This window comes from Mustela nigripes, chromosome 17, assembly GCF_022355385.1.
Source record: "Mustela nigripes isolate SB6536 chromosome 17, MUSNIG.SB6536, whole genome shotgun sequence".
NCBI classification, from domain to species: Eukaryota; Metazoa; Chordata; class Mammalia; order Carnivora; family Mustelidae; genus Mustela; species Mustela nigripes.
Window position 1 is genome coordinate 7,619,130 of NC_081573.1, and position 12,691 is coordinate 7,631,820.

At 43.9% G+C, this 12,691-nt stretch overlaps 2 long non-coding RNA genes across 3 annotated transcripts in view; one reads left to right on the plus strand and one right to left on the minus strand.

The window, feature by feature from the left end:
* The first annotated feature begins 3,643 nt into the window (after window positions 1-3,643).
* Window positions 3,644-5,414, plus strand: LOC132005428 (uncharacterized). Its single transcript, XR_009400789.1, has 4 exons — window positions 3,644-3,730; window positions 3,826-3,879; window positions 4,055-4,256; window positions 4,438-5,414. It is a non-coding gene; the product is annotated as an uncharacterized LOC132005428 (long non-coding RNA).
* A 2,827-nt stretch (window positions 5,415-8,241) lies between these two features.
* The window catches only part of LOC132005624 (uncharacterized), a 6,331-nt gene continuing 1,881 nt past the window's right edge, over window positions 8,242-12,691 (minus strand). For both annotated transcript variants that reach the window (XR_009400858.1, XR_009400857.1), the window contains 3 exons: window positions 10,380-10,544; window positions 9,042-9,193; window positions 8,242-8,598 (listed from right to left, as the gene is read on the minus strand). This is a non-coding gene — a long non-coding RNA (uncharacterized LOC132005624). The remainder of the gene's footprint in view (window positions 8,599-9,041; window positions 9,194-10,379; window positions 10,545-12,691) is intronic.

Below are 12,691 nucleotides of genomic sequence, written 5' to 3' on the forward strand. Positions count from 1 at the left end.
GGTTAAGCCTCTGCCTTCGGCTCAGGTCATGATCCCAGGGTCCTGGGATCAAGCCCCGCATCGGGCTCTCTGCTCAGCAGGGAACCTGCTTCCTCCTCTCTCTCTCTCTCTCTGCCTGCCTTCCTGTCTACTTGCGATCTCTCTCTGTCAAATAAATAAATAAAATCTTAAAAAAAAAAAAAAAGACAGGAGAAGGTCAGAGGGAGAAGCAGACTAGGGAGCCCGATGCGGGACTCCAGGATCATGACCTGAGCTGAAGGCAGAGGCTTAACCCACTGAACCACCCAGGCACCCAGCTGTGGGTTTTCTTATAGATACCTTTGATCATGTTGAGGAAGCTCTCTTGATTCCCAGTTTATTCTTTGTTGTTCCCAGTTTGTTCCTTGTTGTTGTTTTAATCATGGAAGAATGTAGACTTTGTCAAATGCCTTTTCTGTATCATTTGATACAGAATCATAATCATATGTTTCCCCTAGCATATTCTACTAATAAGGTTTATTACATTGATTAATTTTCATATGCTGAACCAACCTTGCATTCCTGGGATAAATCCCACTTGGTCGTGGTGCAGAATTCTTTATATAAATGGTTGGATTTTGTTTGCTAGTTTTTTTGTTGAGAATTTTTTTTGAGAATTTTTTTAGTTTCTATTCATAGGAGATGTTGGTCTATAGTTCTCTTGTGATATCTTTGTCTGGTTTTGATACTAGGGTAATATTGGCCTCATAATGTGAGCTGGAAAGTTCTGTTGTTTCTTTTTTTTAAGTTTATGAATGCTTGGCATTAATTTAAGGATTCTTTTCTCTTGGTCACTTTTGCTAAAGGTTTGCCAACTTTGATAATCTTTTCAAAGAATACACTTTTCATTTTATTGATTTTTGAGGTCTTTTTCCTACTCGCCCATTTCATTTATTTTCTTTGATATCTTCACTATTTACCTAGTTCTGCTCCTCTGGATTTATTTGCTCTTATTTTTCCAGTCAGAAGACTAAATTATTACTTTGAGAGGTTTCTTCTTCTATCACATAGATATTTAAGTCTACAGAGTTCTCTGTCATCACTGCTGTAAGTTGTGTGCCATATGTTTTGATACACTGTGGTTTCATTTTCTTCTGTCTCAAACTATTTTTGAATTTCCTTTGTGATTTTCTTTCTTGACCCACTGGTTATTTTACTTAGGAGCTGGGTTTTAAACTGCCACATATTTGTGAATCTCCCGAATTTCCTTCTGTTATTTCCCATTTAGTTCCACTGTGGTCAGAGAACATACTTTGTAGAACTTCAATCCTTTTATGTTATCGAGACTTTTCAAATGGCCTAGAATATGGCATATTTAGTAAAATGTCACATGCAAATTTAGGAAGAATGTCCATTTTGTTATTTTGAAGTGTTTTATAGATGTCTGTTAGTTTTAGTGGGTTTCTAGTGATTTTTCAAGTATTCTATATTCTTGATGACCATCTATCTGCCTTATTGTTCTAGTTTTTTTTCTACTGAAAATGGGGGTGGTGAAGTCTCCAGCTATTATTGCCGAATTGTCTATTTTTTTTGTCTGTTTAGAACTCGAAACCCTTATTTGTGCTGTAAAGGGGAAGAAAAGTGATTAGTAATCATGGACATGATGCAAGAGGACTAATTCTTACCATTTCCCAGCAGCAGACCCAAACATATTTCCCCATATACACATGACTAATACTCACTAAATTCCAATGACAATACTGTATTATGCCTAAGTCACTGGTCAAAAACTGAACTATTGTGCCAAGTATTTTTAAATATTTAAAAAAAAAACAAAGTCCAGAAGCCAGAAAAATCCCAAGGGCAGAAAGTATTTGAGAGGGGCGCCTGGGTGGCTCAGTGGGTTAAGCCTCTGCCTTCGGCTCAGGTCATGGTCTCACGGTCCCGGGATCAAGCCCCACATCGGGCCCTCTGCTCAGTGGGGAGCCTGCTTCCTCCCCTCTCTCTGCCTGCCTCTGCCTACTTGTGACCACTGAAATAAATAAACAAAATCTTAAAAAAAAAGTATTTGGGATTTTAAGCGCAATTTAAGGGGGAGTGGGACATGATAAAAAGCCACTGGTATTACTTTATCAATTCAATAGATGCATGTCAGAAACAGCTATTATCATAAAAGGTTTTCAGATCTTTCCCCAAAGGTTTATAAGCAGACCCCATCTAGTAAAAGTCCCTCCTCCCCTTTGCTTTTATTCCCCAAAATGATTTTGGCTGGTAGTTTCCCCTCTAGTACTGGATCATTTTTCAAAAAGATTGTATTTACTGGGGCACCTGGGTGGCTCAGTGGGTTAAAGCCTCTGCCTTTGGTTCAGGTCATGATCCCAGGGTCTTGGAATTGAGCCCGGCATCCCGCTCTCTGCTGGGCAGGGAACCTGCTTCCCCCACCCCCACCCCACTGTCTGCCTACTTGCGATCTCTGTCTGACAAATAAATAAACAAAATCTTTAAAAAATAAAAATAATAAAAAATAAAAAGACTGTATTTATTTATTTGAGTGAGAAAGAGAAAAATAGAGAGGGTGCGTGTCAGGAGAGAGGCAGAGGGGAAAGGAGAGGGACAAGCAGACTCCAGCTGAGCGCGGAGCTCGAGGCGGGGCTCGGTCTCACAACCCTGAGATCATAACCTGAGCTGAAATCAAGAGTCAATGCTTAAATGACTGAGCACCCAGGCACCCTGTTATTATTAACATTATTATGTTCTGCCCTCTAGAAGCATGTGCTCTTTGGGTCCCCACAACAACCTCCTGAAAAGAAATTGCAACTGTAGTTCTCCTTTGGTTCCCTTCTAGAAGATCTGCTCTTCTGACAGATCATGGGACAGCTGCGAGGATGATTCCAAATAGTTTTCCACAGAGGAAACAAGGTGGTTTGGGACAGAATCTCTTGAAACATCTAAGGATAAGGTACCTGGGAAATAGAGAAATACCAGGTGTTTCGTCAGGGAGAAAGCTTGAAATAAACAGAGAGAGCCCCCCATCCCCACCCCGACTGCACCATATCTGATAATGCCCGGTCGTGCTGAAGGCCAGGAGCACTCCAGAGCCACAATATGGGGTGACGCTCACACCTGCCTTCACTATCTGATTTGCAGTGAACCAGGAGGGGACTGAGGTTATGGAGTAATGGGACATTTTCCATGTACAAGTGCACAAGATGAAACATACCTTTGCCTCCTGTTTTACCCACACAATCCCATTGTTACCTGCCTCTCTACATGCTTTCAAAATAAGGACAACTGCGGAGCATGAACTTGGTGAATCACTACTCCAGTCATATGACTGCATCATACAAACCCTGCATGCTCCACTCCTTCTTTCCCATCTCCTGTCTCTCTCCAACTCCATCCAGAGTCACGGGGGCCCAGAAGCTACAACACAGATAAGGGGAGCTCCACCTTCAACACCTGTTCAAGCCCAGTCATATCCCCAAAGCAGCTCTGCACCTAAATTCTCTCCTTGTCAATCTCACCTCAGCTTCCTTCCTCTTCCTCTTCACCCTCCAGATATCTTTAACACCTGCCCCACCCCTCTCCCAACTGGGAAACTCCACTGCATTCTTAGAATCCTAATCATGGCATCCCAAGAGTTTTTCCTGCATTCTCTGCCCTTAAAGGGTCCAGGCCGCTCAGGCCCAGCGATCTGGACTCTCACCTGCTTCAGGAGCTAGAGGCTATGCTGAGCCGGCCCCAAACCCAAGCCTATAGAGCAAATCTGGGTGTAAGCCTTCCCCATCCCGACCTGTCCTTCCTGAGATCAGTCAGCCCAGCGGCCGCACTCCAGCCCCATCTCAAACTCTTTTCCCTCTCCTCCAGCTCCTGTCTGCGTGTTGGTCTTCCTTCTCCTCCGGTGCTCAAGGACAGTCACAGGTGAGTACGAGGATGGGGGAAGAGTGAAGAGGGACAGGCTGCCCTTGGGAAGTGGGGTCATGGCTCACAGAGGCCATGGAGAGTCAGTGTCTGGTCCTCCTTGGGCTTACAGCAGCAATGTCTGCTCAGACGCCCCTACTGGCCCAGGGGCATGGCTGTGCTATTCGGCACCCAGGTGTGGGGACCAGATCTCCAACCCCTTGGAGCACTGCTGTCATGATGACACCATCCTGCCCCTGAATTGGACGAACCTCTGTGGCCCCAGCTGCATCTTCTGGCCCTGCTTTGAGCTCTGCTGTCCTGATTCCTTTGAGGAGGAAGGTTCTGGGTATAAATGTTCGATGCTATTCCTTCCCCATGTCTGGGGACTGTGAGAGGTAAGGACCTAGCCCCTGGCTATGGAATGGGGGTGGGGTGGGGAGAGAGAAAGGAGGGGAGTTGCAATGTCCAGGCCCTTCCCCTTGGGGAAACCCTGCCACTTACTCTCCAGCAGCGACTCAACTCTTACATTTGTGTCCTTGCCTAAGCTTCGTTAATTTCTTGGTTCCTCCTTTGCAGCAGAAAGATGTTTTCTCCTTGGGAAAGATTCTGAAGAAAATAAATCCCCACTATGGCGGCTCAGAAAGGAAGGCTGGGGCAGGCCTCAGAGTCTGCGCCGTGAAGACCCTGAGCTGACACCTTTGAGAGACCTTGTCTGTTTGCCAAGGGATGTTCTCAGCAGGCCCCATTTTATGGTCTGCCCATTGCCTCAGTCATTGCTCCTTGGCCTCCTGTCTTTCCACCTCATTCTGCACCCTTGCTGGTATGCATTAGCCCATCACCTTGGGGAGGTGCCCTGTATCAGAGGTACCCTTGATTCTTGACTTGCTCTATGAAACCCCTTTTCCGATTAAGTATCCACGGGCTTCTGTTGCAAAGATAATATGTTCTTCAGACTCTAACTCATCCAGAGAAGATCTTCTAGCAGTTACCGGACTTGTTTGTACTCCTGTATGGCCTCCCTAACTTAAGAGAGATGACAGATGGCAGTAGGCCCTGTGGGGCAACACCTAGTTGCTGAGTTCATTACTGCTTCAAGTTACTAATGACCTGTCGGTATTTGCTTTATACATCTGGGTGCTCTGGTGTTAGGTGCACAGCTATTCACGACAGTTCTATATTCTTGATGAACTGACTCTTATCCTTATAGTATGACCTTCTTTGTCTCTTGTTAGTTTTGGGGGGATTTGGGGGACTTTTTGGTCTCTTCTACAGTTGACTTAAAGTCAAAATAGTCTGATATAAGTATAGCCACCCCTGCTCTCTGTCAGCTTCATTTGCGTGAAATTATCTATTTCAGGGGCACCTGGGTGGCTCAGTCAACCGAGTGTCTGACTCCTGTTCTAGCTTGGGTCATGATCTCAGGGTCATGAGGTTGAGCCCCGCATTGGGCTCCACGCTCAGCATGGAGTCTGCTTGAGATTCTCTCTCTCCTTCTGCCCCCTCCCCTCACTCATCCTCATGGACTTTCTCCCTCAAAATAAAATAATAATAAAAAATTATCTTTTTATGTGCCTCCCCTTTGAGCCTGCATGTGTCCTTAAAATTATTTTTAGTACTTCTGTCCATCAACCTTTACACTAGAGTTAAGTATTATATTGATAGCATATAGTTGGGGTCTGGTTTTATATCCACTCATCCACTCCATGCCTTTAGATTTCAAAATTAATCTCTTTATACTTAAAGTAATTCTTGATTACTCTGCCATCTTACTGTTTCGTGGCTGATTTCTGGTTCCCTTGTTCCTTTCTTCCTCTTACTGTTTTCCTTCTGAATCGATGATTTCCCATAGTGGTATGCTATGATTCCCTTTCTTTATCTTGTGTGAATCTACTTTAGGTTTTTACTTTGTGATTGCCATGAAGCTTACATTAGACGTTTTATAGAAGTAGCAGTCTATTTAAAGCTGGTAAAAACTGAACATTGATGACATATAAAAATTCTATCATTTTACTCCCCCTCCAACATTTTGTGTTTTTGATGACATAGCTTACCTCCTTTCCTATACTGCACCCATTAACAAATTATTATAGCTATGGTTATCTTTAACACTTCTGTCTTTTGACCTTAAACTAGAGTTAAGAGAGGACTCAAATAACAAAAGTATAAGTGAATGAGGAGTCATTACAACTGACACCACAGAAATCCAGTGGCTCTTAAAAGACTCCTGGGAACAAGTATATGCCAACAATTTGGATAAACTAAAAGAAATTAATACATTTCTAGAAACATACAATTTACCAAGACTTAGTCATGAAGAAACAGAAATGATGAAAAGACCAATAATGACCTGATGGTTTCACTGGTGAATCCGATTGCACATTCATTCATTCATTCATTCATTCATTCATTCATTTTAAGGAGGCTCCATGCAGGGCTTGAACTCATGACCCTGAGATCAGGACCTGAGCTGAGATCAAGAGTCTGATGCTTACCTGACTGAGCCACTCAGGTGCCCCCATCAATGATTTAAAGAAAAATTAAAACCCATCCCTCTCAAACTCTTCCAAAAATCAGAAGGGGAGGGAATTATTTCCAAACTGATTTTACAAGACCAGCAGGACCTGGATACCAGAGCCAGACAGGAGACTAAAAGAAAATTATAGATCAATATCCCTGATGTAATAGATGCAGAAATCCTCAAGAAAACAGCAGCAACTTGAACTCAACAACATATAAAAAGGATCATATACTATGATCAGATGGGATTTATTTTTTTAAGTTTTATTTATTTAAGTAATCTTTACACCCAATGTGGGGTTCAAACTCATGACCCCGAGATCAAGAGCTGTTTGTCCTTCCAACTAAGCCAGCCAGGTGTCCCCCAGATGGGATTTATTTTTGCCATGCAAAGATGGTTTGACATATGCAAATAAAAAATGTGACACACCACATTAACAAAATGAAGAATAAAAAAAAAATACACACACACACACGCAGATTTCTAAGAAACCTTATGGTGGGGATGATGGCTCAACAGAGACACAGGTATCAAGACTGTGTGGAAGTCCTTTCTTGGAAGAGGTAAGAGGACAATTCTAAAAATATCTATTTCAAAGTCTTGCAAAATACCATGCACTGGTTTCCAGAGCCAAGAGAATGAGACAGCCACCCATGGAATATGTTTGTGAAATGTCTTAATTTTCTGTGGCTCTTTCCTATTATGATCACGGGAAATGTATTTGTGGTAGAATTCTCCATAGGGAAAATGCAGGCAGTTCATTGACTCAACACGTTTATTGATCTGCCACCAGTGTGGAATGCTAAGTAAATGACAAAGAGCTTGTTTGCTTTCCAAAAGGCAACGATGGGCCTCTAGTGAAAGGGCCCAGGTGGGATGAAATGGCCATTCTGGCTGCGATGCTGGGTTGTTGGGTGGAGTCAGAGGAAATAAGAGCAATAGGGTAATGTCAGTGGAGAGACAGGTGTGGGTGGGTTCAAAGGGTCTTTGGAATTGTTTAGGCGTTGTGTGTGGCTTATCTGAATCCAGTAACAGAAGTCACCAGTAGAAAGTAGGAGCAGACTCAGAAAAATTAGCATTGAAAAAACCAGGGACTGATGTTGCGGCTTAACTTAAAAGGAAATCTGAAGTATGTGAAGGTTATCACAATCTTTGTTGGTTCGCTGTTAGGGCAGCAAACATTTACCAAACCACCAGGATCCTGGCTGCAGGAGTCCTCGTTATCAGAGTTCATCATCTGGGTCTTGCAATTACAAGACTTTGTGGGGAAATAAAAGCCTGCTATCACAACAATATTTAACTGACCACTGATGTGGTAGTCCCCGCCAAGCGTGTCCCTGCTTTCTTCTAGTGTGACTCCTCTCTTGTTACAGAAGCTTCTTCGTAGGCCAGCCTCTTTGCGACCCTCTGATTCAAGGTGAAACTGCAGATCTTACAAAACATGCTTGGTTACAGAAAGTCTTTGTCAGGGTCGGGGAGATAAGTGACAGAATCCCATCCAAATCTCTTGAACAATTGGAATCGGAGACATTAGTTAACTTTGGAAGAACTTAATATCCACAAGGATAATGGCACAATGAGCCTTCAAAAAAGTATAAGGTGAATATTTAAGGAGTTAAGAGAGAGGCATTTGGGGACATCGTTGGCACCCTAGAATAATTCTGCAAAAATTAACCTTATATCTTAGGTTAGAAAAGTCAAATGTGAAATAATTTTGTAGAAAAAATTCTAACCCTTTCACCTTCCTTCCCCACCAACCAACCAACCAACAAACACGCCCCCAAAACCATCATTTGATTCGTTCTTTGTTTATTCAAAAACGAATCACATATTGCTATTATGATCTAAATTTTATTTTCAAATTTAGCCCTATTTTCAAAATAAACTTTTCCCCCCAATTTTTTTATTGTGGTAAATTACAGATAACAGACAATTTACAGATAATTTTTCATCTTAACCATTTAGAAGTATACAGGTCAGTGACATTTTAAGTACATTCATACTGTTGTGCAACCATCACCCACCTCCCAAAATGAAGGATAAAGTCATATAATCATCTTTGGGACGCCTGGGTGGCTCAGTGGGTTAAGCCACTGTCTTCGGCTCAGGTCATGATCCCAGGGTCCTGGGATCGAGTCCCGCATCGGGCTCTCTGCTCAGCAGGGAGCCTGCTTCCTCCTCTCTCTCTGCCTGCCTCTCTGCCTGCTTGTCATCGCTCTCTGTCAAATAAATAAATAAAATCTTTAAAAAAAAAAAAAGTCATATGATCATCTCAATAGTAACAGAAAAGGCATCTGACAAAATGCAATGCTTTCATGGTTAAAAAAAAAAAAAAAAAAAAAAAAAACCCTCTCAACATATTAGGTATCAAGGGCCTCAACATAATGAAGGCCACACCCAATAGTGAAAGGCTGAAAGCTTTGAAGATCGAGAGCATGGCAAGGAGGCCCACTCCTGCCACTTTTATTCAACACAGAACTGGAAGTCTGAGCCAGAGCAATTAGGCAAGAAAAAGAAATAAAGGGTGTCCAAACCGGAAAGGAATAAGTACAATGGAATATAAGTAAAAAGGAATAAGTAAAATGAATATAAGTACAACGAATACAGATGCCAGGACCTTGTCTACAGAAAACCCTTCTGCATTTCTACCAAGGCAACTTACCACTACACGTCGATCTCGAGCACTGCAAGCTCTCCGTAGTTGACCCATCAACCACTGCAGGTCTACGAACTCGGTACGGAATACACTGAACACAGAACACACGTGCCGACGGACTGTTTATGTTATCTGTGAGGCTTCTCGACGACAGCAGGCTATTAGCAGTGAAGTTTTGGGGGAGTCAATATTATATGTGAATTTTTGGCCACATAAGGGGTTGGTGCCTCACCCCTGTGTTGTTCAAGGGTCAACTGTGGTTACATTCTGAGTTCTAAAAGGCCAGTCTTCAGCATTTTATTTTATTATTTTTTAAAGATTTTATTTACTTATTTGACAGAGACAGAGATCACAAGTAGGCAGAGAGGCAGGCAGACAGAGGGGGGTAGGCAGGTTCCCCACCGAGCAGAGAGCCCTATGCGGGGCTCAATCCCAGGACCCCAAGATCATGACCTGAGCTAAAGGCAGAGGCTTTAGCCCACTGAGCCACCCAGGTGCCCCAGTCTTCAGCATTTTAAAAGCAAGAGGCAACGAAAGAAGTGGAGCCACAGGGGGAAAGAGAGCATCCTGCAACAGAAATCTGTTTAAAAAAAATCTCTTTTGATAAGGTGATTCTCTTCTTTGTCAATTTATTTATTCTATCCTTGCAGTGTTATTTTCACAAAGTGGTCCCGAACATATTCCAAGAATGTAGGAACTGCTGCTATGTCCGGTTTCAGAGAGAAACTTGTCATTCTGCTTAGCTTGCTTTCTTTCATATCTTACTGCTTTGGCAGTAATGATGAAAAAAAAAAATTCTGTGTTCTTAAGTACCATAAATGTTTTTGGGAAAAAATTTCCACATGATGAAATACACAGCCCACGTTTCCGGGGGTATTCACACCTGAACCAATATATTGAGGCCTGCTTCATTTAATGTGCAAATGGGGAGGCCGGCTGGCATGGCTGGTAGAGCATGCAACTCCTGAGCTCCACGCTGGGTGGAGATTACTTAAAAAAATAAAATCTTGAAAAAATTCAGCCCAAGATAACTTAAATAAATTATTTTTTTTAAATTTTTTTTTTTATTTTTTTTTTAATTTATTTATTTATCAGAGAGAGAGGGAGAGGGAGCGAGCACAGGCGGACAGAATGGCAGGCAGAGGCAGAGGGAGAAGCAGGCTCCCTGCGGAGCAAGGAGCCCAATGTGGGACTCGATCCCAGGACGCCGGGATCATGACCTGAGCCGAAGGCAGCTGCTTAACCAACTGAGCCACCCAGGCGTCCCAATAAATTATTAATAAATAAATAAATGCACGCACACACACACACAAATAGGGCCATGAGTCAGCCAACTAAACTGACCTGGGGGCTGAGGATAGACGTCTGTGGTCCTAGGTCAGTGGCGCAGAGACACCTGATGGAGAGGTGAAGGCGACCCCCTGCCTATAGGCCCCAGCAGAGACTGCCCTTGCCAGCTTCATTCACCCTGAAGTAGCACCCATTGAGGAGGCATTCTGCGGAACAAATCTGAGAGAAGCCGTGAAAGAAAATATATATACGGGTTCTTTTCTATTGTCTCACAATCCAGGAATCAGAATCTGTGTTCTGCGAAGGCTGATACAGATTAATGCAGATTCTTAATCAGTCATCAGCACCAGCAACTGGGCGGGAGAGCTAGAAACCCTCTTCTCCAGAAATAAGCCGGGTGAGGTTAAATAGTGTTTTTTCCGGGGCGCCTGGGTGGCTCAGTGGGTTAAGCCGCTGCCTTCGGCTCAGGTCATGATCTCAGGGTCCTGGGATCGAGTCCCGCATCGGGCTCTCTGCTCAGCAGGGAGCCTGCTTCCCACTCTCTCTCTCTCTCTCTCTCTGGCTGCCTCTCCGTCTACTTGTGATTTCTCTCTGTCAAATTAATAAATAAAATCTTTAAAAAAAAAAAAAATAAATAGTGTTTTTTCCTTCACGCAAATGAGCCCCAAAGGGGCACAGGGTGTCCCTCCATCCCCTGCACAGTAGATGGCGCCCAAGTCAAACGCTTCGTAGACACCAGCCCGCCTCTGAAGACTCCTCCAACGGAATTGTTCTGTCTTGCCCTTCAAACGCTGTTTGCCCTTATCTTGGCACCGATCTCAGAGCTGTCTGTAATTCCTTCAGCCTTTTCCCCTCTTGTCAGCCTTTTGAGTAGAGATCTTTGCAAAACAGGGTTACCATGAATTACATACTAGATAGGCTCTTGGTGGAATGAAAATATTTTCTTTGAGAAGCCCTGCCAGAGGCACCCCACGCTAAATGCTATTATTGCAGTTATCTTGCTAAGCGTCAGGAGATTCCGCAAGAAATTGCCGCCTCTGTGCCTTTCCCTCTTTGCTCACAACATGTTAACAAGGGGCTGTTGTTGGTTAAAATTAAGCTAAATCCAGGGGTGCCTGGGTGGCTCAGTGGGTTAAAGCCTCTGTCGACTCGACTTGGGTCATGATCCCAGGGTCCTGGGATTGAACCCCATGTAGCGTCGGGCTCTCTTCTCATAAGGGAGCCTGCTTCCCTTCCTCTCTGCCTGCCTTCTCTGCCTACTTGTGATCTCTGTCAAATAAATAAATAAAATCTTTTTAAAAAAATTAAGCTAAACCCAGATAAGTTCTTCCAAAGTTGCCCCAAGAACCATTGCAAAAGGTGTGTGTCTGTCACAAAATGAAATCTGTCCCGCAAAAAAAGACTGACTTTTTGCTAAAGGTCCTTGCAGTAGCTTACTTAATTCAGACATTCAAAGAGCTATCCAATATTTCCCACCAAAGAGCTCCAAGTGATCAGGCCACACACTACTGCCTTCATTTGGGTGTTCCTAATCTAGCCACAATTCTACCTACTATGCCAACAAGTGTTAAATATGGCACTGTAGGGGCACCTGGGTGGTCCAGTCAGTTAAGCATCTGACTTGGGCTCAGGTCATGGTCCTGGGATCCTAGAATCAAACTCTGAGCCCCGGGAGTCCTAGCTGGATTGGAATCCACGATCAGCGGAGAGTCTGCTTCTCCCTCCGCCCTCCCCCTGCTCTCAAATAAATAAATAAAATCTTTTTTTTTTTTTTTAAATATGCCACTGTATGCTCTTCCTTCTCAATTCTCATTCATTCAAGCGGAACTTATCTCAAGGTCTCCAGTATCTCTAAGACCAGGAGTCCTGAGGCACAGTCTGATAGACTGACAGACATTAAGAATGACTGTGTCATTCTTAATTTCATCACCACACCTGCCAGTTTCACAATCTATGGCATTCTGGAGATCCGTTTCAGTCAAGGTCTCTCCAGGAAAGCAGGAATCACTTTGAGATTTTACGACAGAGGAATTTAACACAGAGACCTGGCTAAGCAGGGGAAGGGGGAGCTGAGCATCAAGCAGGGCACAGTGGGGTGACCCAGCTCAGCTGCAGAGGGTAGCCGTGCCCATCCTTCCCTGGAAAGAAAAGGAAAGAGGTGGCGCTCTCAGAGCCCAGGGACGGACGGAGTTGCCAGTGAAAACTGCAGTCGGTGGGTCTGAAGGGTGGGCTAAGGCTGGGGAGGGGGAGATGCAGCTGCTGTCACAGGTGCCGGCCATGGCAAGGGGCAGGGTATGTGCCACAGGCTTGAGCTAAGGCTGGGGAGGGGGGAGATGCAGCTGCTGTCACAGGTGCCGGCCATGGCA